Source organism: Podarcis vaucheri, assembly GCF_965113315.1.
Source record: "Podarcis vaucheri genome assembly, chromosome: Z".
Taxonomy (NCBI): Eukaryota; Metazoa; Chordata; class Lepidosauria; order Squamata; family Lacertidae; genus Podarcis; species Podarcis vaucheri.
Genome location: NC_138758.1, coordinates 19,733,376 through 19,758,194, shown reverse-complemented (window position 1 = coordinate 19,758,194; position 24,819 = coordinate 19,733,376). Strand labels below are relative to the sequence as shown.

Below are 24,819 nucleotides of genomic sequence, written 5' to 3'. Positions count from 1 at the left end.
TCCTTCCAAACACGCCTTAGGGCTGGAGGCTGAAGAACCAGGAGAATCTCTTTAGAAGGCAGATTTGGCTCAAGGGCTGCTGGTTGCAGATTATAAAGCATGGGTTTATAATCTTTGGGCCTTGAGGGCCACATCAGGCCTCTTTATCTGGCCCTAGGCCGCACCCATCTCTGATATTGTTCTGCCTCCTCCTTGAGCAACTTTGCATGGCTAAAAGGTTTCCTTGAATTCTGATCATGCCTATTCCTTGCCTGAATGAAGGATAGAGAGGAGAATGTAGAAACTGGCCAACTAGGTAAAGTAAAAAAATAATTGTGTTCATTGCTGCACCCACTTTAGCTACCATCATCAACAGCATCACAGGGAGAAACAGAGATGCACTGTAACATATGGTTCCTTTCTGACAGTTCTGAAGGATATTCTGAGCTCTTCAGCACCGAAGGAAGACGTAGTTCGTGCTATATTTTAAATCATCTTGTTAGATCTTTGGGCTGATCCTGTAAGTCTACAACTGAAAAGTGGCCAGCCAAGGAGCCAAGCCAAGTGCAGCTACAATCAATAAAGCCATCTCCTGTTGCTTCTTGCAAGCATCAGTTTTACAGGGTTCCCAAATGTGGGCTCTCCAGCTGTTTTTGGACTACAGTCCCCATCATCCCTGACCACCAGTCCTGCTGGCTAGGCATGATGGGAGTTGTAGTCCCAAAAAACAGGTAGATGCTGTTTGGGAAACCCTTATAGACTGGCTGGCATGTCAAGCCATGATCTCACTGTAGAACAATGAGATGAGAAGGGCCAAAGGCCCTTGCTGGCAGAGTCACTTAAATATTTCAGACAAAGTCCAGAGAGAAAAGAAAATGATAATACCGTATAACCTGAACAAGAACAGTATATAACTTCAGGTTTTGTCTGTCTTAAGTCAGGCTAGATACACAATTACAACACATAGAAGAAAACTATGTCAATATGCAAATGACATTCAGCTCTGTTTCTCCTTGCCACCTGGTAAAGTTTGTGTCTGGAGGCAATAATGAGATGGAGGAAGGCCAAAACACTGAAGCTAAATAAATCCTAGATAAGTTAGAGATACTGCAGATTGGTAGTTCCTGGGTTGATGAAACAGAGAAAGAGAGCTTGTTCTAGAGAGGGTTGCATGCTCGCTGAAGGACCAGGTACATAGCCTGAGGGGTTGTCCTAGATTTTCCTCTGTAGCTAGGGCCCAGGTGGCTTTAGTGGTATGAAGTGCCTTTTTCCAGCTCTGGCCTTTTCACCAGCTACAGCCACTCCTGGGAAGAGAATGCCTGGCCATAAAGATCAGTGCACAATTTACCTATCAGTTGAATTACTGCAATTCATTCCATGTGGGGTGGCCTTTGGGGACTGCTCATGGACGCTGCAAAATGCAGTGGCCAAAGTATTAATGGGAATGTCTGCAGAAAAGCATATAAGAACAGTTCTCATCAGGCCCAGTTCAGAGTCTTCGTTCCAAGTTTAAAACGCTAAATGGCTATGGATCTGGATATCTGAAGGAATGCATCTTTCCAAATAGTACTGCCTGGGCCTTGAGGCTGCTCATTCAGCACCAGCTGAAGACTTTGTTCTTCAGTCCGGCCTTCTGAATTGGCTGTGTATGTGTGTGCTGTGTAAGGAGCGACATAGCCAAGATTCTTAATTGTATTTCACTTTTATTGCTTAGTGTATTTTAAACTGCTGTTACCTTCCCCTAGATCACTAGGGATATGGGGTGGGACATACATTCTTTAAAATGAAAGTAAACAAGCATTGCTTCTAAAATGTGACGGTTCCATTTTTAGTATTAATTTCAAGCTCAAGGATGTCAGTTGCTGTGGAGTAGAAAGTTTGCATGCAGAAGGTCCCATGTTCAAGCCCTGGAATCTTCAGGTAAGGTTACATCCACACCATCCATTTCAAGTTCTCTTACACCACTACAACACCCATGGCTCCCTCCAAAAGAATTCTGGGAGCTGTAGTTTGTTAAGACCTCGCTGAGCTACAGTTCCCAGCACCCAAATGAATGCTCCATGGTGTGTATCTGACCTAAGGGGATCTGGTAGTGGGAAACAGGAAATACCTTCCTTTGTCCAAGACCCTGGAGACCTGCTAATTTAGGCTGCTTTCAGATATGTGGGTTACTGTGCTAAGTTTGCTGGTTACAATGCTAGCTCTTCTGTCCCAGTTTTTAACATTCCTTTTATACTGCAGTACTTTGTTGCATTATGGTACTCTGGCTTTTTGATCAATACACCACCATGTCACACTAAATTCTGAACAGCAGGAAAGAACTGTATCCTGGGATACTGCCCTAAATTCTGTCACATGGAACTACAATGCAAAACTCCTGAGATTTGCCAAGTTAACAGGGTTGCAAATGGATTCCACTCGTACCCCATGGAAAAAAATAAAGTGGGAACAAGCACTAAACTTCCACTTAAATTCCTCTAGATTTCCAGAAGTGGCTTTTCGGTAGCATGAAAGTTAACAACAACAATGACAAAACAACCACCACAACTCAGGTCCAACACTAACACTGAAGAAAAAGCAGGAAAGGACTAAAGCCTGAGAGAACTATAGCAAGGGAAGAATAGATTACCTTTCTGTCTATTACTTCCCAATGGGTTCCGCTAGCTTACTGAAAACAGTGCTGCTTTACTCCCAATAATGGAAGATGGGTTTTGTAGTCCAATCGCACCTGGAGGGTCACAGGTTTCCCCAGCCAAGGAGTAAACCATACCTGGGCCAGGTAGACAATGGTCTGTCTTGGAATAAGGCAGCTTCCATCTTTCCTCACTCAAAACAACTTACACGCTAACAGCAGCAAGACCCTACTGCTTTTGCAAGAACCAAAGCCAGGATGTTTACAGCCAGTGTGGTGTAGTGGTTTTAGAGTGGTGAACTAGGAGTTGAGAGATTCAAATCCACACTTAGCCATGTGGCTCCCTGGGTGACCACGAGCCAGTCACAGTCTCTCAGTCTAACCAATCCCTAAGGGGTGTTGTGAGGATACAAACGGGGAGGGGGAGAACCTATGTGTGCCCGCCTTGGACAAAAGCTGAGCTATAAATGTAATAATTAGCACGATCTGGCTTTTCCTTGCTAGATTCTGGCCATGGGACTCTTGACACTCAGCTGAATGGATCTGCCTGAGCTGGGCTGCAGGTTGTTATTCTCCACGGCTGTGAGACTCAATTGCTCAGATTCCTTTATTGCAATAAAATTTAACTATTCCTGCAAGAGCCTGGCTGGAGTAATACCAGAATCATCATAGCTGTATAGATAACCATGCATGGCCCCCAGGGCTCTTTATCTGAGTTCCCACCACGCTATCAACCTTCCACTGCAGAGATGAGTTTTAATATTACAAGATGTATGTGCTCTAGGCTACAGATGCACAGCGAAGGACAACAGTCTCCAGCGTTGAACATACACACAGGCATGGCTGTCTCTATTCTCCCATTCATCCCCCCACCCCACCCATCAACTTCTCTCCCCACCCCTCACCTCATTTCCCTTTCCTGTTAAAGCCCTATCTCCCGACTACTGGAAATCCTGTTTGCTGCTACTCCCACCCTCAACTCTCAAGATTTCAGCAGGAATCGCTTGCACACTTGCAAGCCCATGTCTATAACCATGAGGGCAAGAAACCTGTTTATTTGTTTGTTATAAATTGAGTAAAATATTAGATGTTTTAGGTGCTGAAAGCTGCACCCAGTAGCAAATTCAGAACTTAACTATTGCAGAATATGCCCAGCACTGATAATGAGGGCTGAACTGGATGTTTTCAGCTGAGAAATAGAAACTGGGTGAAGAGCAGCAATAGGGGCTGGTTTCAGGGAAATTAAATCATACCCTTATAAATAAACCCATGACAGTTAGTTGCCTGTCAAAAAACAAAAGGAGACTGAAGTCATATTCACGCCATAAATTTAAAACACATGCCTCCCCTCCTCTGGAGAATCCTGGGAACTGTAGTTTGATAAGGGGTAGAGTAGTGGTTCTCAATCCCCCCCCCCCCAGGCCACACTTTCAAATTAAAAATTTGCTCGTGTCACACCAATTTTTGTGTGGATAAGAAATAAATTGGAAAGCAACTCCTAGCAATGCCTGATTTATAACACAGAACATAACTACTTTCTAATATGATCCTGGGAGGTCCAGAAAGTATAAAAGAATGCAGCTACATAATAACATGAACATGAACCATTCCCAAAATATAACAGATTGTCTTCCTGCCATGTTTGCCATCTTCTCCTGCCACACCAGTGTGCAAGATTAGGACTTGGGAGACCAGAGTTTAAATCTCCACTCAGCCATGAAACTCAGCAAGTGACCTTGGGCAAGCCACAATCTCTCAGCCTAATCTACCTGGCAGGGTTCTTGTTGGGGTAAAATTGGGGGGGGGGGGGTAGAAGAACATGTACCAACCTGAATCCTGAATGACTAAATGGTGGCCACTATCACTTTCTCTCCTTTCCTCACCCCCAACGGTTCTGGAATGACGCTATATAAAATTGTTCACATGTTACACTGAACACAGGTATAATGCACAGGTGTTTGTGTGAGACAGTGTACACGCGTTGCTCAGCTATTGCGTATGCAGACTGTGCACACATTGAAGGTAACATGTGAATAACTATACAAGTGTATTTGTGTACATGGGTTTGGATGTTGAACCATCGCTAAATGTAACATGCAAACACCCCAACGTTACAACATCACATCGTTCCAAAGGGCTTGCAGGGTGCTGGCAAACTCAACTTTACTAAAGAAAAGGCCACTCACTGAACTCTTCCCTTCAAACCGTGCAAATAATCCTTCTCCCCAAATCATCTGAAATGCTCTCCCCTATTTGCCACGATTGGAGGAGGTGGCATTTTTGCTCAGCCTTATGGCTTGGGGTGGAGGGGTGAGGAATGAAAAGGCCTTGGGACCAGAGCCCAGCTTTCAGGAGCCAACATCAAAAAAATGTTAGGCTCTTGCCCAGAGCACGCATAGAGATATTATCAAAATTCTTAGGCATCAGCACCAAACATTTAAAAGTCTCCTGGTATTTTTCCAGCTTGAGTTGCCGAAGAGGATCGTTTCATGCCAAGAAAAGTACCTTGGAAGACTGTTGACTAACATGGGCTTCAAAGCTCTCTCTCATTCCAACCATCCCCATCACCTTCACTGCAGTGGGTGGGGTGAAGCCATCAGCCTCCCTCTTTCACTTTGCAGTTGCTGCCTCTGCCCCCTGAATGGTGAGTTGAAAGCTGGGCCCCATGGCAACCACAGGCCATTATTTTCAGTGCATGGAATAGTTTTCAAGGGAGCTTTAAAAAAACGCACCACCTGTCAGCTTCTCTTGAATAAACTGGGAAGAGGAAGCAGGTAGGTACAGGAACATAGCAAGCTGCCTTGTACTGAGACAACCAGTCCTTTTTGCTTAATATTGTACACACTGACTGGTAGCAGCTCTCTCTAGGGTGTCAGGCAGGGGTTTCCCCTAGTGCTACCTGGAGATGCCAGGATGCTGTGGGATGATGGGAGTTGGAGTCCAACAGCACTTAGAGCTATGAAAGTGCACAGACAACTCCCACCCCCTTTTTTTCAGTGCAATTCTGTTTGTGTTATCTTCAACACTGCTTCATGAATAGTCATAACCAGTAAAACAGGCGGGTGGCGTGGGGGGTGGGTAGGAGTAGAGCTCCGAGACATTTTTCAGAGGCGTGATATCATCATCACTGATGGACCACATGCACACACGTTGAACTTGTTTAAAAATAAATAATAGGTTTTTGTATAACTAATTATAAAATAAAGTGAAATCACTAAAAGACTATATAGCACACACTAAACTTAGAGCAAACTCTAAGGGAGAAGAAGATACACTGACCTGCCTAGTAATAAGAAACGATCAGCAACACTTAGCACACAACCCATTCTGCACAGTACATTCAATGCAGTATCATTCCTCTTACAATGGTCATAGCTTCCCCCCAAATAATTCTGGAAGCTAGTTTGTTAGGGGTCCTGAGAATCATTCCTCTCATACAAGTGACAATTCCCAGTGATTTAGCAGCCAATCACTCTTCCCAGGGAACTCTCGGAAATGTAGTTCCAAGGTTGGGGGGGTGTCTCCTAACAACTTGCAACAAACTACAATCCCCAGTATTCTTTGTGGAAGTTTAAATGTATAGCACAGATAAGGGCTCAAACTCAGGTAAACACCACAACAGCAAGAGGAATGTGAAAAAGGAGAACTGGGTGTGAGGAGGAATTGGAATGATCCAACTCAGGGGGGGGGAAAGGCACAACAGATTCAAAAGGAGCAAAAGAACACTGAGGATTTGGAAGCAGAGAATTGGAAGCTGGTAAGCAAAGGAAATTAATTAAGAAAAGCCTATGTGCCAGCAGAACTCTGCTAACGTTCCTTCCTATTCCTAAGAGACAAAATCTGCAAAAGAGCAAAGAAAACCACGTGAATCAAGGCTATATTTACTTCCATCAATTTCCCTCCCTCAGAGCACAGGGATTGGAGAGTCCTGGTAAAATCATTCCCTGTGATTGCAAACGAGACCTGTCAATCACAGAGGACATCTCCCGCCCTCCACACACATTAGTTTCGCTTTTTAACAAATACAGTGCAGTGTTTTTTTAAAAAATCTGAGTCCACCAAACATGGGGGGGCGGGTGAGGGAGGCTTTCTGCTTCAACTCGGGGTGCTTTGTGCAAATCCCTCTTAACCTTGGAGAACCCCACAATCCTTTTAAGGCACCCCCCTTCAGAATTCAATATTTGTCCAAACCTAGGGCACAACCTAGACTTCTCTGCAAGGTTGTTTGCTTTTCTTATTGAAAGCTGAAGTTTGCTTTTCAGTTGGCTGAAGATCTTACGTTAAGGTTCACAGGCACTTGCAGAGCATCCTGACACGATAAGATAAGCAGGCAATACTGAAATTCCTCCTCCTCCTCCGTACAACCGTTAAAAAGATATTGTACTGCTGTCCTTTATTGCATCTAATCTGGAGGTATCCCTTTCATCCCACTTCTGCCCATTTCCCACCGACTCCAATTTTTTCCTGGGTAGTTAAAGAACAGGGTTCTGCAAAAACAGCACAGGTTACAAACACATAACACATTTAAAGACATTTAAGATGTTGCTTCCCCCCAAAGAAACCTGGAAACAGTAGTTACCTCACAGAGCAACAGCTCCTAGCACCCTTGCCAAACAGCAATTCCTAGAATTCTTTGAGCTGCAAAATGTGCTTTGTGCTACAAAGGACTGAGTCTTGTAGCACCTTAAAGACGATCCAATTTATTATGGCATAAGCTTCATGAACTACACTCAACTTCATTAGATGCATGAATGACATAATAAATTGGCAAGTTTACACACATACGTAACTCCCATAAGTAATCCAAAACATTTAAAGGATATCAGCATGGGGAAGGCTCAGGAGGGGATGTAAGGATGTGAGCAATGAAATGCCAAAACCAAAACCAACAACAACACCAGAATGCATTAATTTCAATGGGTCTACTCTAAGGAAAGCTAGCGTTAGATGCAACACAACCCCCACCAAACTCCCCCATGGATAATAGTGTAACACCCAGTTTCTTAGGTTCAGCTGACAGTTCCAGAATACTGTACTGAACTAGTAAAGAGAGATGGAACAGTTCACATGTTCACAGCTGTTTGGGAAGATCAGGGTTGGTTCCTGATCAGCCATGCAATCAATGACTGCAATGGTCTGCATAGCTTTCTGGGAGTAAGCCAAGGTGAACTCAAATGGTGCTTGCTTCTGATTTCATAGGATGGACAATTGATTTACTCTGACACAAGGCAAGGTCTCCAGAATTAGCAGCAGCAGCACCTCACCCCAATATAGCATCAGCAGCAAGAAATATAAATATAATGTATGGGTTAAATAGCACAGTTGTGCCCAGTATGCACATTGCTAATAAAGGATAAGAAAGGAAATGGTGCTCTTATGCTCCCAACTGCCCAAGCAAGCACGGTCAATGGCCAGGAATTACGAGAGTTGTCCTTCAGTAACTTCTGGAGGGCCAAAGGCTCCCCACACGTGACACAGACTGCTGCCATAGTCCGGCCTTCCTTAACCAAATCTGCCAAACTGTTTTTCCATTTCAGTGACCTACAGCTTGATCCTGTGCAGCTTGCTTCTAGCACAGGATAGTCCAACTTTTCATACCAAGTGGTCTGCAAGAATACTACAACACGGAACCTGCGGGCTGCACATTGCCTTGTTGCATTGTGGGGAGCGAGGTCAAAATTTGCTCTTGCCCCGCCTCCCCTCCTGCTGCCTTCCCAAAGCCAGGTAAGCTGGGAAAGCATTATGGTAACTAGATTTTAAGAGGCAGGGAGGGCTCTAGGACCCTGTCGCTTACCCAGCTTTGGAAAGGCTCTCTCTCTGTGTGTGAAATGTTGCTGAGGGCAGCCAAAAAATGCCTCGAGGTCGGACCACCCAGTTCTAGGGAATATATGAAAAAGATGGCAGCCTTACAGAACAATCCTGTGCATATTTGTCCCCCAAAAGTGAGCCCCACAGCCTGCAATAGGTCTTACTCCCTTGCGCTGATGTAGCGATTGTGGCAATCTTGGCAACGCTGGAAGAGGCTGAGGGAGGAGTTGGAATCTAACAACATCTGGCAGAATGCAAGGACAACGGTTTTTGGATCACTTTGTTGGTAAAAAGTAATCTATACCTGCAAATAAAATAAATAAATGAACGTTATAAAGAACCCTGTGGGATCAGACCAAAGGCCCATCTCACCCAGAAACCTGTTTTCACATGTACCAACCAGATGCCTATGGGAAGCCTTCAAAGCAAGACATGAGAGAAACAGCACAATTCTCCCCACTTCTGCTTCCCAGCTACTGACACTCAGTGGTATACTTCCTCTGATACTGGAGGTACTGCACAGATATCCTAAGTAACAGCCATGGACAGCCTTATCCTTTACAAGTCTGCCCATCTCCCATTTAAAACTATCCAAGCTGATGACCATCACACGGTAGGAAAATCCCATCCTTACCTTCTTTTCTAAACGAAAAAGCCCCAAATGTTGTAACCTTTTCTCCATGCCTTTGATTACGTTGGTTGCCCTTTTCTGGACCTTTACCAGCTCTACAATATCCTTTTTGAAGATGCAGTACAACTGAATACAATATTCCACAGGCAATTGCACCATAGATTCTCATAGCAGAATTCCATTATTGGCAGGTGTGTTTTTCCCTCCAACAGTGTCTCCTACTTACCCCCAACAGAGAATTCATCTTTTTTTGCAGCTGCCACATACTGGGTTGACATCATCCTTAAAGCTATCCATTACCATTCCAATATCTCTTTCCTGGTCAGTCGCTGCCAGTTCAGACCCCTTTCTGATGTTTTGGACTACTTATGGGAGTTATAGTGCAAAACACCTGAAAGATACCTGGTTGGGTAAGGTTGCGGTATGTATGTATAAACTTGCCAATTTAGGGTGTCCATGCATCTAATGCATCAAAATAAACAGCTAGTTCCTGCCAATCCTGATGCTGTCATTAGCATCAGGTTTCATTCATCACCTGCTACTTCCTCTGGAGAGAGGAATACTTTGGGGCTATTTTCTTTAGGGATAAGGGGACAGTCTGGTGTGGCCAAGTGGCAGACCACCCAGGGAAGCTAGAACAAAGGGGGCAGTGAATGCAGGAAGCGGAGGACAAGAAAACTAACAATGGTCTGTTTATTTATTGCATTTATGTTGCACCTCAAGGTGGCATGCATAATTCTCTACCTCCTCATTTAATCCCTACAACGACCCTGTGAGGTAGGGTAGCCTACTAGTCATATTGGCTATGTTCTACCCGCTGCTAATTCTGGTTGGCCACTATGAGAACAGGATGCTGGACGAACTGAGCCCTTGGCCTGATACAGCAGACTCTTATCTGCGTAGGAGAAAAGAAGAGGGAAGAAGGGCTTTTGTGCCACATGCATTTTCTCAGAAGTAAATCCTACTATGCCCAATGCAGCTTGCTCCCAGGGAAGCTCACAAAGGGGTTTTTGCAACCCCTACAGCCCAATCCTATGCATGTCTACTCAGAAGTCCAAATGAGTTCAATTACGACTTACCCTCCAGTACGTTTGTATAGGATCACAGCCCTGGGATACTCTCTTCATTAGCTGTGCCCCTTCAGCTGGAATTCTATGGACGTTTTACTCTGGAGGAAGTCCCATCCCACTGAATCAAATAGGATCTAAATTCTAGGTACCAGGATGCAGGATGGCAACCATCAGGGAGGCATTTGTACACGCGCATTGAAAATGGCACGCATGTGTGTGAGTGAAAGTGATTGGTCAGCACAGGAACAATCAGTAAACATAAGAACAGCAATCACACACACCCTTCTCAATGCAGCCAGTTCACATGTTCAACTATAGGTCATGAGGCAGGGAGCACCTGTGTAAACCTGCCCTTAAATATGTGAGGAGGAAAAGGAAATAGGGGTGGGGGGTGGGGAAAGAACCTGACACATGTCTTTCAACACCTGAAGAACCTATGGCAGTCTAATCACAAACACAACATGATTAAAACAGAAAGAGAGAGATCTTCTGAACACACCTTTTCTGACCTGCATGGACACAGAGCCTTTGGATGTTTTCTCTGCTAGCCTTTTAAGATACAATAAAGGCACTCTGCAACGCTGCGTTCATATAGAATCACAGAACTATAGAACTGGAAGGGACACCAAGGGTCATCTAGTCCACCCCCTTCAATGCAGGAATCTTTTGCCCAACGTGGGGCTCGAACCCACAACGCATGCTCTACCGACTGAGCTATCCAAGGAGCTTCTTAGTAAGCAAGCTTAGAATTGCAGCCTGGAGCATCTCACCTGCCACCTTAGATTCAGACAGCTGCTTGGGTGAGAAAGGAGATCAGAGAGTCTGAAGGGTCTTTAAAGGTCATAAAGCCCAACCCTCCCTGCCCGTGCAAGAAATGTTGCAACCCTGACAGGTAGCCTTCTTGGGGAAAATCTCCTGCAAGAGGAGGATGGTGATTTTTTTCTTTAGCATCTTGGCACTTCAGATTTCCCTCTTTCACAAGCACACACATGTGCAACTATCTAATTTTAGGCTTTCGGCTTTATTTCCTTTTAAAAAAAAAAACACAGCCCTTTTTTTTAGAGAGAGGAAGAGAGTAATGTGCATTATTACTTCACTTACTTCAGTGGCTAAGCCAGCTCTGCTACATTTGGGAGCCCTCCTGGCTTATTCAGCTGAGTGGAGCCCTGACCCTCCCTCCCCAAAAGTCTGCCTGCCCCATCCTTGATGGCACCGCACGTGCACAAGCTCAACGTGTTTCGAAAACCGAGCCCGTGCTGCCCAAGTGCACGTGTGAACCCCCTCCCGCTTCCCAGGAGCTCCTTGTCCTGTGAAGGGCTGTAGCTCCGGCCTCAAAACGCTCCCTGCGGCGCTGAGCTGTTACGGGGAAAGCAAGTTACTGGAGGTGGCTGGGTGGGTGGGGGGGTGGCGGCTCTGAAGCCATCCATCCATCCATCCATCTGCAAAGGTTCCAGGAAGAAGCAAAAACCTGATAGGCTCAAATCATCCGTAATCTCTGTCTCAACCCTACCTGTTGCCGGTTGCGCGACGGCGGTGGGGGCAGAGGATGAGGAAGGGGAGACGGCAGCGGTGCGCGGGGGTCGCTTGCTGCGGGGCGCTTTGCCGAGCATCACCGGCGGGGAGTTGCCCATCTCGGTGCGCTGCTGTTGCTGCTGCTGCTGCTGCAGGATTCTCCGGGGCGCAGGAGAGCATCGCTCAGGCTCCGGAGCTCGGCGGGAGGGAGGCTCGAGCACAGCCAGCCGCCGCTCCTGCGCGCCGATTCTGCCCGGGACTGGCAGCGGCTGTTCAGCTCATGCCCTTCTCTGGGTGCTTCGAGTCTCCGCCGCCGCCTTTGCATCAGCTGCAGGCGCCGCAGCAACAGCGTCGCCGCCACCACCTGCCCCCGCCCGCGGGCGGGCTGTGAAAGAAAGGAGGGGGGGAAGAACCACAAAAAAGGAAGGGGGGGAGAATAAAATATTCTCCCAAGCCTCCTCCCTCCAGATCCAGCCTGACAGTCTGACAGGAGACTAGGCACCCGCACACCCACGCGTGTGCAAAAAGCCACGCGCACCCTCAGTGGGAGAGGGGACCACCCAGTGGCCAAGCAGCGGCGGGGTCGCCTTCGGAAACTGTTCTCTGCAGCAGGCAATGCTCAGTACCCAAGGGCCTTGGAAAGTCATCAGTCATTGGGAGGAGGGCTCCCCAGAGCATGTGCAGAGAGTCCCCAGCCATCTCTCCGATGGAGACTCCATTCGGACCGGGAAGCACTTCTGTGAGCAAAGGCGGAGGAGGGGGGTGGAGAAGAGAGGCTCAACTTGCATGTTGCTGGTGATAAATAGCACACTTCTCTAATGTGTCAGCCTCTATTAGCTGGGAGGCAAGGGTGCCCTGCAAAATGTACACGTGGCAGGTCAGTGAACACAATACACAGGGTGTCAGATCGTGTTGGGTCTCTCTAACATTAAGCAAGACACATAAAATGCTCTATTTGGTCGGAAGGAACTCTTGACATTTTGGGAAGCAGTGAGGCAGGGGAGGGGGATAGAGAGCGTACAGTCTGTGGGTATCTTGTCTGAAATGTGCACACAGCAAATGTCCACAGAAAGAGATGACATATGCACTTGTGTGCCTCTAAATTGCCACAGATGCACACAAGCAATATGTGCCGCTAGAAACCTGCAGGCAGAAACCTTGTACACAAATGCAACCCCTCACCCCACAAGAACAAACCAGAGCATGCATGTGAACTGCCTTGGACTGCAGCCATGGAGAAACCACTGCCAAGACTTTGAACCTATTTCTATCACCCTCCTCTTACCAAACCTGCCCTTTTATCTGACATGTTGCCTGATCAAAGGGATCTTAGCCAATTAAACTGTATGAGTTTTAGCTGGTCAGCTGAGCATCAACAGAGGCTGCAATCCTAAATAGGACTGGCAAACGTTTCTGAATAAGAATATATAGGATGGCACAGTGAACCTAAATGAGTTTGTAGATGAGTTGGCGGGGGGAGCAATAGTTCTAAAGCACATAACATACTTTGGATTGTTGTTTTGCAGATCAGAGGTTGGGAACCTGCAGCCCTCCAGATGTTGCTAGACTCCATTTGCAGTTGAACAACATCTGGAGGGCTACTGTTTTCATTAGGGTTCTGCTTGTTTTCAATGTATGGGGATTGTCATCTGCAAGCATCCTCTTTGCAGAGGCATTTTGCCACCATCACCTTCTCTCTCTCACACACAGGATGGAACACTGCTTCTACAACAGTACTTGCCATCTGCAGTTTATGTAAGTACTTCTATTAATAATAAGGATAATGTTTTGAAATTAAAAGTGCCAGTTACTCAAGGTAGCTTTTTAGTCGATCAGAATGCTGCAGCCCAGCTCACATGTCTCTAGAGCAGCTAAGGAGGGGCAGCTGGATCAGGCCAGGGGCCCTTCTAGTCCAGCATCCTGTTCTCACAGTGGTCAACCAGATGAGAGTAATTAGCTACGAAACCCCAACATTTTGAATCCCCTCTAAACCTGGGCCAAAGGTTTGCAGTCGTTTTGCAGAATTCTGCAGCGAAAACCCCAAGTTTTGCAGGCCCCCCCCCCCGTGAACTGAGCAATTGATACATCAAACAGGGACAACCAGGTGCCTGTGGAAAGCCTAAAAGCAGGACTCATGTGCAGTAGCTTTCTACCCATTAGTGATTCCCAGCAACTGGCTTTCAGAAGCATTCTGCCTCTGACTGTGGAAGAAGAATATATCCATCAGGATTAGTAGCCATTGATAACATTATCCTACACAAATTTGTCTAATCCTTTCTTAAAGCTATCCTTGCTAGTGGCCATCACTGCCTCTTGCGGGAGCAAATTCCAGTGTTTAGTAATGTGATGTGTGAATAACTGTTATCAAGAGGAGACCTGCCGGGTTGGGGGGGGGCATGTGGAGATTAGAAATAAGACTACAAAGGTTTATTTTTAAAAATAAAAATAAAAGGCTCTGCTGGCTCAGTCAAAGCTTGAAACAAATGTTCAGAACCCTTTTTGGATTCTGTGTTTAGTCCCTAAAAGACAAGGCAACATGGGCAGATTGGGAAGGGAGGAGCGGCTGCGAGCTGTGAGGCATATCCTGCTTGCTCCGAAGCCTTCTCTAAATCTGTGCTACGGATGCAGCTCAGGGATGATGCTGATGGCACTCTGCTCAGCGAGGCTGCAAGTCCCCAGAAGCTTCTGCTCCAAGGTCACACATCTCCTAGTTCCTCCACAAACTCCATCAATTAGCAACTAACAATGCAATCCCACACATGGCATGTCTAATCAGAAGTGTCACTGAGTTCAGGGGGCTCAGTTCCTAGGTAAGTAACCATGCAACTGCAGCCTGGATGTGCTTCACAGGCCCAGTGAGAAGATGAAGTGGTGCCACTCCAACCTAACACACTAAGAAAAAGAACATTAAAAAACAAGAAGCTACCACTATATTACACCAGAGTGGGAAAGCAACTTCTGACTGGAGGCCTTAGATCAGGGGTCCCCAAACTAAGGCCCGTGGGCTGGATAAGGCCTGAGGGACTCGTTTATCCGGCCCATGGCGACCCCTGCCACCCGCTGCCATCGCCCACTCGTACCGGTGCTGCGCTGTGCAGCTGCCCACTTCCGGGTCAGAGGAGCATTGGAAATAGCTTGTGCGCATGCGCAAGCGTTATTTCCAGTGCACACCCGGGTGGGATGAGGCCCGTGCACATGCGCACAAGCTATTTCCAGTGCTCCTCCGACCTGGAAGTGCGCCGGAAATAGCGTGTGCGCACACGCTCCCCCCCTCCGGCCCGCGATCGGCGCTGGAGACAGGGTGTCAGATCGTGTTGGGTCTCTCTAACATTAAGCAAGACACATAAAATGCTCTATTTGGTCGGAAGGAACCCGAGGCGCAGTAAGTTGGTTGACCCCTGCCTTAGACAGAACTCCTCTCACTCCTCCCCAAGATAGCTGCACTACTGGTTTGGGTATGTTGGGATCTCTCAAATGAGCAGAGATTTAAGGCTGAATCTGTGCCAGCTTCCTGTTTGCCTGTAAGAACCCATTTATAGTGGGCATGAACTAGGGCTGCCACCTTTGTTCTGGCAAAATACAGGGCAGTGCAGTTGGGGGGCAATTTCTTTTCCATCCGGTGCTGAAGTGTCTTCAGAGCAATCCATTACAATTTATTGCAGGCTAACTGGGTGGCCCCTCTGGAATTTGTCACGCAGGCACATGTAAACACACACATACACACAAATTTGTAAATCTGTCTGTGCTTGGCTACTCACACACCTTTTCAAACACATGCATTTGGAGAGGATCCCAAACTTGGCACAGAGAGAGAGAGCGCGAGAGAATACCTGAAATACAGGACAAAACACTATCAATACAGGAGTTGGCATTTTACATTGAAACACAGGGCAATCCTATATTACACAGCAACCCTAGCGTGAACATATGAAGCCACGCTATTGGTCCATCTAGGATCAGGTTGAAGCTTCTATAGGGAATGAGGTGTCTCCCAGCCCTATTAGATCCTTTTTATCTGGAGATAAGAACTGGCAAGGAGGTAGGCACTGTAAGGCAGCTAAGGCCCACAGACCAGAACCCCCCCCCCAAAAAAAAACACAACTTCTGGCTCTGTTTCACCTTCTCCTCCCTTGTGGTTATTGCCTGTCCACCTGTTGTTTATCAAAATACACAGTAACATGAATGAGGAGATGGAGCCATAGTGACCCTATTTGCCTTTTCCTCAGGTCATAACTATGGACCAGAGAGAGGGCAGCAGTGACAGCAGCAAGGAAGCTGGCACATTTGGGGACCTGCGAAGGGCATCTTGCCCAGCCCCTCCCTCAAAAACACCACTGGGGCTGAACCCTGGAAACCAGGCTACAGGCCATTTCAGCTTATGCCTGCGTCCAACCTCCCTATGTTCATAAGCAGCTGCCATATACTGAGTCCATCCAGCTCAATAACGTCTACTCTGATTGGAAGCAACATTGTAGGAGCCTGAGCAGGTGTTTTGCTCTACAGTACTGACATCCTTTAAATTGGGGAAGCCAGGGACTGGAACCAGAACCTTTTGCAGGTGAAGCAGTTGCTCCAGCCACAGAACCAGGGGTGGGAACAAAATAGACTTCTGCAAGAAAACTGGGGGCAATTATTTATGGTAGGTTTCTTGTTCAGAGTGGTTCCTCTTCCAAGGGAACTCTTGGAATGGTTGCTGTGTGAGGGGAACATGGGTCTCTGAACAACTCTCAGCACCCTTAGCAAGCTATGTTCCCCAGGATTCTTTGGGGGAAGCCATGACTGTTTAAATTATTATTATTATTATTATTATTATTATTATTATTATTACCCCACTCATCTGGCTGGGTCTCCCCAGCCACTCTGGGTGGCTTCCAACTTAATATTAAAAAACAATACAGCATCAGACATTAAAAACTTCCCTAAACAGGGCCACCTTCAGTTGTCTTTTAAAAGTAAAATAGTTGTTTATTGCCTTGACATCTGCTGGGAGGACGTTCTTAAAGTGGTACGATACTGCTTAAAATGTGTAGAAGTGATGCAAGATGCTGTATCAGTGACTGCTGGACATTCCCTCTGGGCCAGAAGCGGATTATTTACTTATAAATAATTTCTGGAACACTCTTCATTTAAAAATTGAAACACCCCGAGGCATTTTACAAGAGGAGACAGCAATGAGCTGAATCAAAATGTCAGTCCTGCACACAGTGTATATGTAACAGACCATTGCTTGGTGGCAAGAGTGCATGGGTTTGCATGTAGAACCTCAAACCTCGGCATCTCCTGTTGAAAGGGTCAGATGAAGACCTGTGCTTGAGACCCCTGAAAACCGCTGCAAGTCAACCAATGATACTGGGCTGGACAGACAAATAATCGTGACCTCCTATAAAGCAACTTATTCTGTTCCTAAGTAAGGTTTTCACATCAACGGTGGGAGGGTGCTTTCAGGACCCCGGAATTCGAACTGCAGGGAGGGGTTTACAGAATGAGAAGGAAACAAAGAGTCCTAGAAAACCCACCTGCATTCATTTAGCCTCACTTTATAAACCACTGTTAGTTCCCCATTTTGCCATTCACTAAAATCCATCAAATTCTCTCTTGGATTTATGAAATTGGGATGTGGAGGGCGGAGAGAGAGAGGCTGCCTGTATGTGGGAGGCAGAGAGTAGACTCCAGCACATACTGGCTGTTAAAGAACAGAAAGATAAGGACAGAAAAGGGTCCTTTGACAGGAAGGCTTGGAGATGCCTAACCTGAAATTTTGATGCCAGTTATTTTTGAAAAGCTGAAGTCTATATGGGAAAAAAACACCCCAAAGCTATTTTGTGCCTCACTTACAGAAGCCAATTCCCCACTATCATCTGTGCTAAGAAGACAGAGTACCATAAAGCACTGGAAAGTTGCTATGGAAACAGAGGCAAATTGGATCAGTACTCAGCATCCCTTGGCAGAAAAGCTCCTTCATTGACTGCTGAGGGAGCCCATTTCCATGGGCATGTGTATGGAAACCCAACCACCTGCCCAGGCAGCAGTGCCAGCAGCACAAGCCCTCAAGGTGACACTCGCCACCCCAATGAGAACAGCAGCCAAAAATATGCAAGCCAAGCCCACCAAGTGGCGCACAACTGCTGCAGAACTTGGCTGCCTTCAAGCCCCCATAATGCCCATGCAACTGAGATGTGTGAAAGTCAAGTAACATCCACAAAGAGCAAAAGATAACACCCTAGTCCTGTGTTTGGAAGAAGAAAAAAATCTCCTGCAGGTCCAGCCTCAACCCCCTGGAGGCAGAATTCTGTTGGGTTCTCCTGACCTCATAGACAAGGCTTAAAGTTGCCATGTTTGCTCTTGTGCTTCTGCTCTGGCTGTGTGCACACTGGCACATGGCTGGCAGAAATTAAGCTGGTGCTGCTTGATGGGGAAGACATCTCCTGTTGAATTTCTGCCTGTCTGGCAACTGTTAATGGGGAAAGGCTATAAGCTTTATGGGCATAAGCTTTGCCTGCCAAACATGCCAGTTCAGTCCTTGGTCATTTCCGGGTCAGGCTAGGAAAGACAGAAAGACAGACAGACAGACAGACAAACAGACACACACACACACACACACACACACACACCCCAATCTTAAATTCTGAAGAGCCACTTGTGGGATGCTCTCCTCTGGGAGGTTAACCTGGAACCTTCCTTACATACCTTTAGGCACCAGGCAAAAATGTTCCTCTCCATCCGGGCCTTTGGCTAATTAATATTCCACGGCCTTTAAAATGTGCAGAGCCTTTTCAAAGCTGACCCCCATATATATTTGTGGAACCTGCCCACCCAGTGGTGGTATGTCTGCGCCTGGCTCCTTGTTTGATTGCTTTAAAACTTTTTTGATTTCAGTCTACCTCTGGTTGAAATGAAGGGCTAATTTTGCAAACTGTTGTTGATCCCTGTTTTTAAATCTACAATTCTGCTATTGGTATGGGTTAAGAATTTTTAAAATGGCTTTTCTTTTGGTTTTAAACTTTTTAGATACAGTTGTACCTTTGTTGGTCGAACGTCCTGGAACTCGGATGTTTTGGCTCGCGAATGCTGCAAACCCAGAAGTGAGTGTTCCGGTTTGCGAACATTCTTTTGGAACATAAATGTCCAACGGGGCTTCCGTGGCTTCTGATTGGCTGCAGGAGCTCCTACAGCCAATCAGAAGCCATGATTTGGTTTCTGAACGTTTTAGAAGTCGAACGGACTTCCAGAACGGATTCCATTCGACTTCCATGGTACAACTGTATTGACTTTTCAATATTTTTATGATACTACATTGGGGAAGGGGACCCTTTTGAAAGGCAGCATATAAATCCTTAAAACACACAAAGTCCCCACTTCCTCCCCAATCCCATCCTATATCCTCCATTCAACACTTCCTTAGGACAGCACTTGGGGACATGTTTACCATTAGTCCAAATAGGGGTTTATTTGTTAAGGCAGAGGAGTCAAAGAGAAGGAAGGAGGAGGACTGGAAACAGATGGCTTCGGAGACATAGAAGAGGGGGGAAATGGGAAGGGGGCAGAGAGAGAAGCACCATATTTTACAACTTGAACTTATTAACACCTTCCTTGCCTGTTTAATGTACACTTTTGCATGCATAGGTCTGATTAGTTCAAATGTCGAAATGTGCTTTCCACAAACCAATGTTTTCAGAAAAGGGCAAAGGCTTGTCCTCACCCACCCACCAATAATATGGGGGGTGGAATCACATTCTTCCATGTACATTCAGACTTCCACATGACCTTTTTTTTGGGGGGGGGACCAGGATGTTTTGCTAATTTGAAATATAAGCCGTAGCCAGAGTCTCCAGCTTGCTTAGGATCTTTAGATGGGAACATAGGAAGTTGGGTTATACTGCATCAGACCCTTGGTCCATCTAGCTCAGTACTGTATACACTGACTGGCAGCAGCTCTCCGGGGTTTCAGGCAGTGTTCATTCCCAGCTTTATCTGGAGGTGCTGCACACTGAACATAGCACCTTCTGCATGCATACTACTAAACTATGGCCTTTTATTCTGAGTTCTCACAGCATGCAAAGCATGCTTAGAAGACAGGCCACACGCCATGGCACAGATGATTGACAGCAGCATCTTCACTGCTGGGACCTGTCTCACCTACAGATAAAATTTGCCATTTTAGCTAACTGTTATCTGCGGCTGGTAAGAGCTCTTTCACTATTTTTCACCAAAAGTAGCACCTTCACAAGCATTACTGCCTGCAAAGATTGCTCCATCCTTTTTTGGAGGAGAGGAAAGGTCAGCTTCCTGTGCCTAAAAGAACCAAGCAGATGTTCTAACAGGCAGTTTTCCACTTTATTGCATCACGAAAGCAGGAAATGCTGCTCCCACTGGATATTTGTATGGCATGCAAAGGAACCCATCAAGAAAAATAAAAACTTAGCTGCACCCATTTTTCTTCTTGAGGAAATAATCCAGCAAGAGTGCCACCCTTCACTCAGAACACATTTGCATTAGAATCCCCCACTCAATGCATTTTCAAGATCTCTTGAAAACCAGATGAGCTGCCTTAAACACCCCTTTGCAAATGCAAACACAGGGTGTGTGAAACTCAGCAAAGAGTGGGTTTTAACCCTTTCTTTTACAGTGCACTTCCCTATGTACGCTTTGCTCCAGATTATTAGGATTTTTATTTATTTGATTTATTGCCCATCCTTCACCATAAGGCCCCAGGACAAGATCACAGCAATTTAAAAATGCAATACAGTGGTACCTCGGGTTACATATGCTTCAGGTTACAGACGCTTCAGGTTACAGACTCCGCCAGCCCAGAAATAGTACCTTTGCTTCAGGATGAGAACAGAAATCACGCAGTGGTGGCGTGGTGGCAGCCGGAGTGCCGATTAGCTAAAGTGGTGCTTCAGGTTAAGAATAGTTTCAGGTTAAGAACGGACCTCCGGAACGAATTAAGTACGGTACTTAACCCGAGGTAAGGTAAAGGTAAAGGTACCCCTGCCCATACGGGCCAGTCTTGACAGACTCTAGGGTTATGCGCTCATCTCACTCTATAGGCCGGGAGCCAGCGCTGTCCGCAGACAATTCCGGGTCACGTGGCCAGTGTGACAAGCTGCATCTGGAGAGCCAGCGCAGCACACGGAACGCCGTTTACCTTCCCACTGGTAAGCGGTCCCTATTTATCTACTTGCACCCGGGGGTGCTTTCGAACTGCTAGGTTGGCAGGCGCTGGGTCCGAGCAACGGGAGCGCACCCCGTTGCGGGGATTCGAACCGCCGACCATGCGATCAGCAAGTCCTGGGTGCTGAGGTTTTACCCACAGCGCCACCCCGTCTCTAACCCGAGGTACCACTGTATTAAAAACAGCTGAAAACAAATTAAAAATTAAAAATAAAAATAAGCTGGGCCTTAGTATATACAATGGTACCTCGGGTTACATACACTTCAGGTTACATACTGTCAGAGCTGCTACCAGGTCCCAGCTCACATAGGACCACGCCACACAGCGTCCACTTTAAAAGAGTCTTTATTGAGTTACAGGTTTCATTTCCGAATTGCAGCGTGCAGCTCTACACCTTCTGCCCTAGGTCGGCGAAGACCCATCTGAGTCCCCGCCTCTTGCACACCAGCTTAATACCCTAGCCTTGCTCCACCTCCTTCGCCTCTCCCTACGTCTCTGGGTCCTTCTGCCCCCCTGGGACTCCTCCCTTCTACTCTCCTCTGACGCTGACCCCCCTGATCCTTCCGCTTCCTTTCGGCGGGCTTTGGGACCTGGCTCACTCTCCGGGCTGCTTACTGCTCCAGCTTCCGCTGCATTTGAACTTGGCGCGCGCGCCCAACTCTCTACTTTCCTCTTGACCGTTGCCTCGCTCTCTGAGGAGGGCGTGACCACCCCTGACTCGTGCCCTCCCTCCTGCTGACGGCCTCCGGAACCCGATGCCTGGCTGCCTTCCTCCCTGCTGCTCTCAGTCTTGAGCGTGGGTCCCGACTTCCAGCTGCTGCTCTCTGAATCTCCTCTGTTCCCTTCCTCCTGGGGTGTCCCCCCGGATCCCCCCCTTGCTCTGCTCACTGGGGCTCCCTTTTGGGAGTCCTCTGACTCACTGCTTAGGCTTGGAGATCTCGGGTCGTCATCATCACTCATTCTCCCTTCGGCTTCCTCCCCCTCGCTCTCTGTTTCCACCCTTCTCTGCGTCTCTGCTTCTGAACCCCTGACATCCATCCCCCCCTCGAAGCCCCCCCTTCCCCCCTCCCCGCTGTCAGGTGTGGGTGCTGGGTGCTTCATCATCATGGGAGGGAATGCTGGATACAGGTCGCTCCCCGTGGGTGGCCGCCAACTGAAAACCTCCGAGTCTTCCCCCTCGCGGTCGTCGACGTTGACTTGTTGCTCTTCCATCTCTGTACCGCCGTGCTCGAACCCGAGGTCCTCCCCGAACACGTCCATGTCAGTCTCTGCGTCGGTCGCTCGACCTGGCATCTCCAGCCACTTCCTGCGCCATTGCTCCTCTGGTCGATCGTCCCACCAATACGAGTTGCCTGATGCCGAACCTGCCGGTGAACCTTCTGGGGAACGGGTGCTCCGTGCGGGTTCCCCTTCTGAGTCGAATCCATGGAACGTGCTGGAAGAAAGTGTGGGTGTGAACAACCAGTCGTCGAAGAAGCTCGCTGGCATGGGTTTGTGTGGGAAGAGGGCATGAAACTCGTCCTTGAGCAGGGGTTCCTCCAAAGCGTAGTCTGGTACCCAGCTATTGGCGCTGGCCCGGGTGCCCTCTCTGGCTAAGAGGTATTCGACTCCCTCCTCCCCCCATCTGGAGTCCAAAATCTCCGTGACCTCGTTGATGTGGTCCTGGTGCTTCACCCCCCGCGTCTCCGTCCGTTCCCGGAGCGGACTTGGCGCCGTCCCTGGCTCCTGGAACCTGTGAGGTGCCTTGTAGGGAGTGAGCACCGACCTGTGGAACACCGGATGCATTCTGGAACCCTCCGGCAGCGCCAGTCGGAAGGCTACCGGGTTGATCTGCGCTTCGACTTGGTACGGACCGATCTGCTTGTGCCCCAACTTCTTCTTGGCAAGTGACCTGGTCGGCACTGCGTGGGCTGCCAACCAGACCCAGTCTCCCACTTGGATCACTTCGCCAACCCGCCTGTGCTTGTCAGCTTGCACCTTGTAGGCGTGCTTAGCTAGCTCCAGCTGCCGTCTGAGTTGATCGTGGACCGCCTGCAGCTCTGACGCGAACGCGTCCGCCGTCTGTGGTTCTCCTTCCCCCACTCTCTCCAGTCCCGGGAAGGTTCTGGGATGCCTCCCATTGTTGGCAAAGAACGGCGTCACTCCTGTGGACACGTGCTTCGTGTTGTTGTAAGCGAACTCGGCTAGCGGCAGGTAATCCACCCACGTCGCAGGCTGTTGATTGGCATAGCATCTCAGGTACTGCTGCATGATGGCATTGACCCTCTCTGCTTGCCCGTTGGTCTGCGGGTGTCTTGCTGATGCCAGATTGACCTTGACATTTAGAAAACCCATCAGCTTCTGCCAGAAAGACGAGATGAACTGGCGTCCGCGGTCGGACAGGATAGACCGTGGCAGGCCATGCACTTTGAACACGTGATCTATGAACAGTTTGGCGGTTTGTTCCGCCGTGGCCACCTTCGCACACGGAATGAAATGTGCCATCTTGGTGAACAAGTCCACCACCACTAGCACAGCTGTCTTGCCTCTCGAGCTGGGTAAATCCGTCACAAAGTCCAGGGCCACCCTCTCCCACGGTTCAAACGGCGTTTGCAGCGGTTCTAACAGTCCCGCCGGTGGTCTGTGTACCGGCTTGGCCCTCTGGCAGGTGTCGCACCTCGCGACGTAGTCCGCGACCTCCCCTCTCAGCCTGGGCCACCAGAAGTCTCTCGCGACTAATTCCATCGTTTTCTCTGTGCCAAAGTGACCGGCCGTGGGTGCGTCGTGCAACTGTTGCAGTACCTTGGCGCGAAGGTCGTCTCCTGGCACATAGACAGCCCCTTTGCGTAGGAGCAAGCCGTCCCGCACCTGAAACTCGTCCGTGGTAGCCGTGCCTCTGAGCAGTTCCGCCATCTTGTCTTGTGCGAATGAGTCGTCCCGCAATGCACGTCGCACCGCATCCAGGTCTACTGTAGCTGAGGCACACGCCCACGCCGTCGGTGCGAAGATGTGCATGGCCGCCGCTGGCGTCACCTCTTCTAGGTATTGCGGTTTTCGGGACAGTGCATCCGCCATGATGTTGGTGTCGCCTGGGACGTACTCTATTCGGAAATTGAAGTCAGCAAAGAACTCCGCCCAACGTATCTGCCTCTGGTTCAGGAACTGAGCCGTGCGCCAGTGCTCCAGATTCTTGTGGTCCGTGCAGACCTGCACCGTGTGCTTGGCGCCGATTAGGAAGTGCCTCCACGCCTTGAAAGCTGCATGAATGGCTAGCAACTCCCTGTCCCAGATGGTGTAGTTCTGCTCCGACTTGCTGAGCTTTCTGGAGTAGAACGCTCCCGGCCGCCACACCCCCTGCGGGTCTCGCTGCAGCAGAACAGCTCCCACGGCTCTGTCTGACGCGTCTGTCTCTACCCTCAACGGTTTACTGGGGTCGATATGCAGCAGTTGCTTCTCCGATGCGAAGAGACGCTTGAGCGCTTGAAAGGACTGCTCCGCCTGCTCCGTCCAGATGAATTTCTTTTTTTTGGAGCTGAGCGTGTCCGTAATTGCTGCCGTCTGCATCGCGAACCCCTTGATAAACTTGCGATAGAAGTTGGCGAAGCCGACAAACCGCTGGACCTCCTTCCGGTTGCGCGGGCTCTTCCAATCCAATACCGCACGAACCTTGGTGCTGTCCATGGCTATCCCCTTGTCCGACAACTTGTAGCCCAGGAAATCCACCTCCTTCGTGTCGAACTGGCACTTCTCCAGCTTGGCGTACAGTCTATGTTGTTGCAACCTGCTGAGCACCTCCCTCACGTCTCGGTCGTGAGCTTGCTGCGAGTCCGAGAAAATCAGGATGTCATCCAGGAAGCAGACGCATGTCTTGTAGAGGAGTCCCTCCAACACGTGATGCATAAAAGCTTGAAAACAGTGAGAGCCATTTTGTAATCCAAAGGGCATAACCCTGTACTCGTAGGTGCCCAGCGGTGTGAACATGGCCGTCTTCCACTCATCGCCCTCCCGCATGCGGATGAGATTGTACGCCCCT

At 48.2% G+C, this 24,819-nt stretch overlaps 1 protein-coding gene and 1 long non-coding RNA gene across 3 annotated transcripts in view; one reads left to right on the top strand and one right to left on the bottom strand.

The window, feature by feature from the left end:
• NHSL2 (NHS like 2) overlaps nt 1-24,819 on the bottom strand; it is a 123,530-nt gene that overhangs the window by 52,167 nt on the left and 46,544 nt on the right. The gene's annotated exons all lie outside the window — the stretch shown is intronic.
• LOC309523655 lies at nt 201-5,289 on the top strand. Of its 2 annotated transcripts, none has more exons than XR_014215497.1 (3): nt 201-295; nt 1,812-1,899; nt 5,075-5,289. It is a non-coding gene; the product is annotated as an uncharacterized lncRNA (long non-coding RNA). The 2 variants fall into 2 exon arrangements; XR_014215498.1 differs by lacking the exon at nt 201-295 and adding an exon at nt 647-1,625.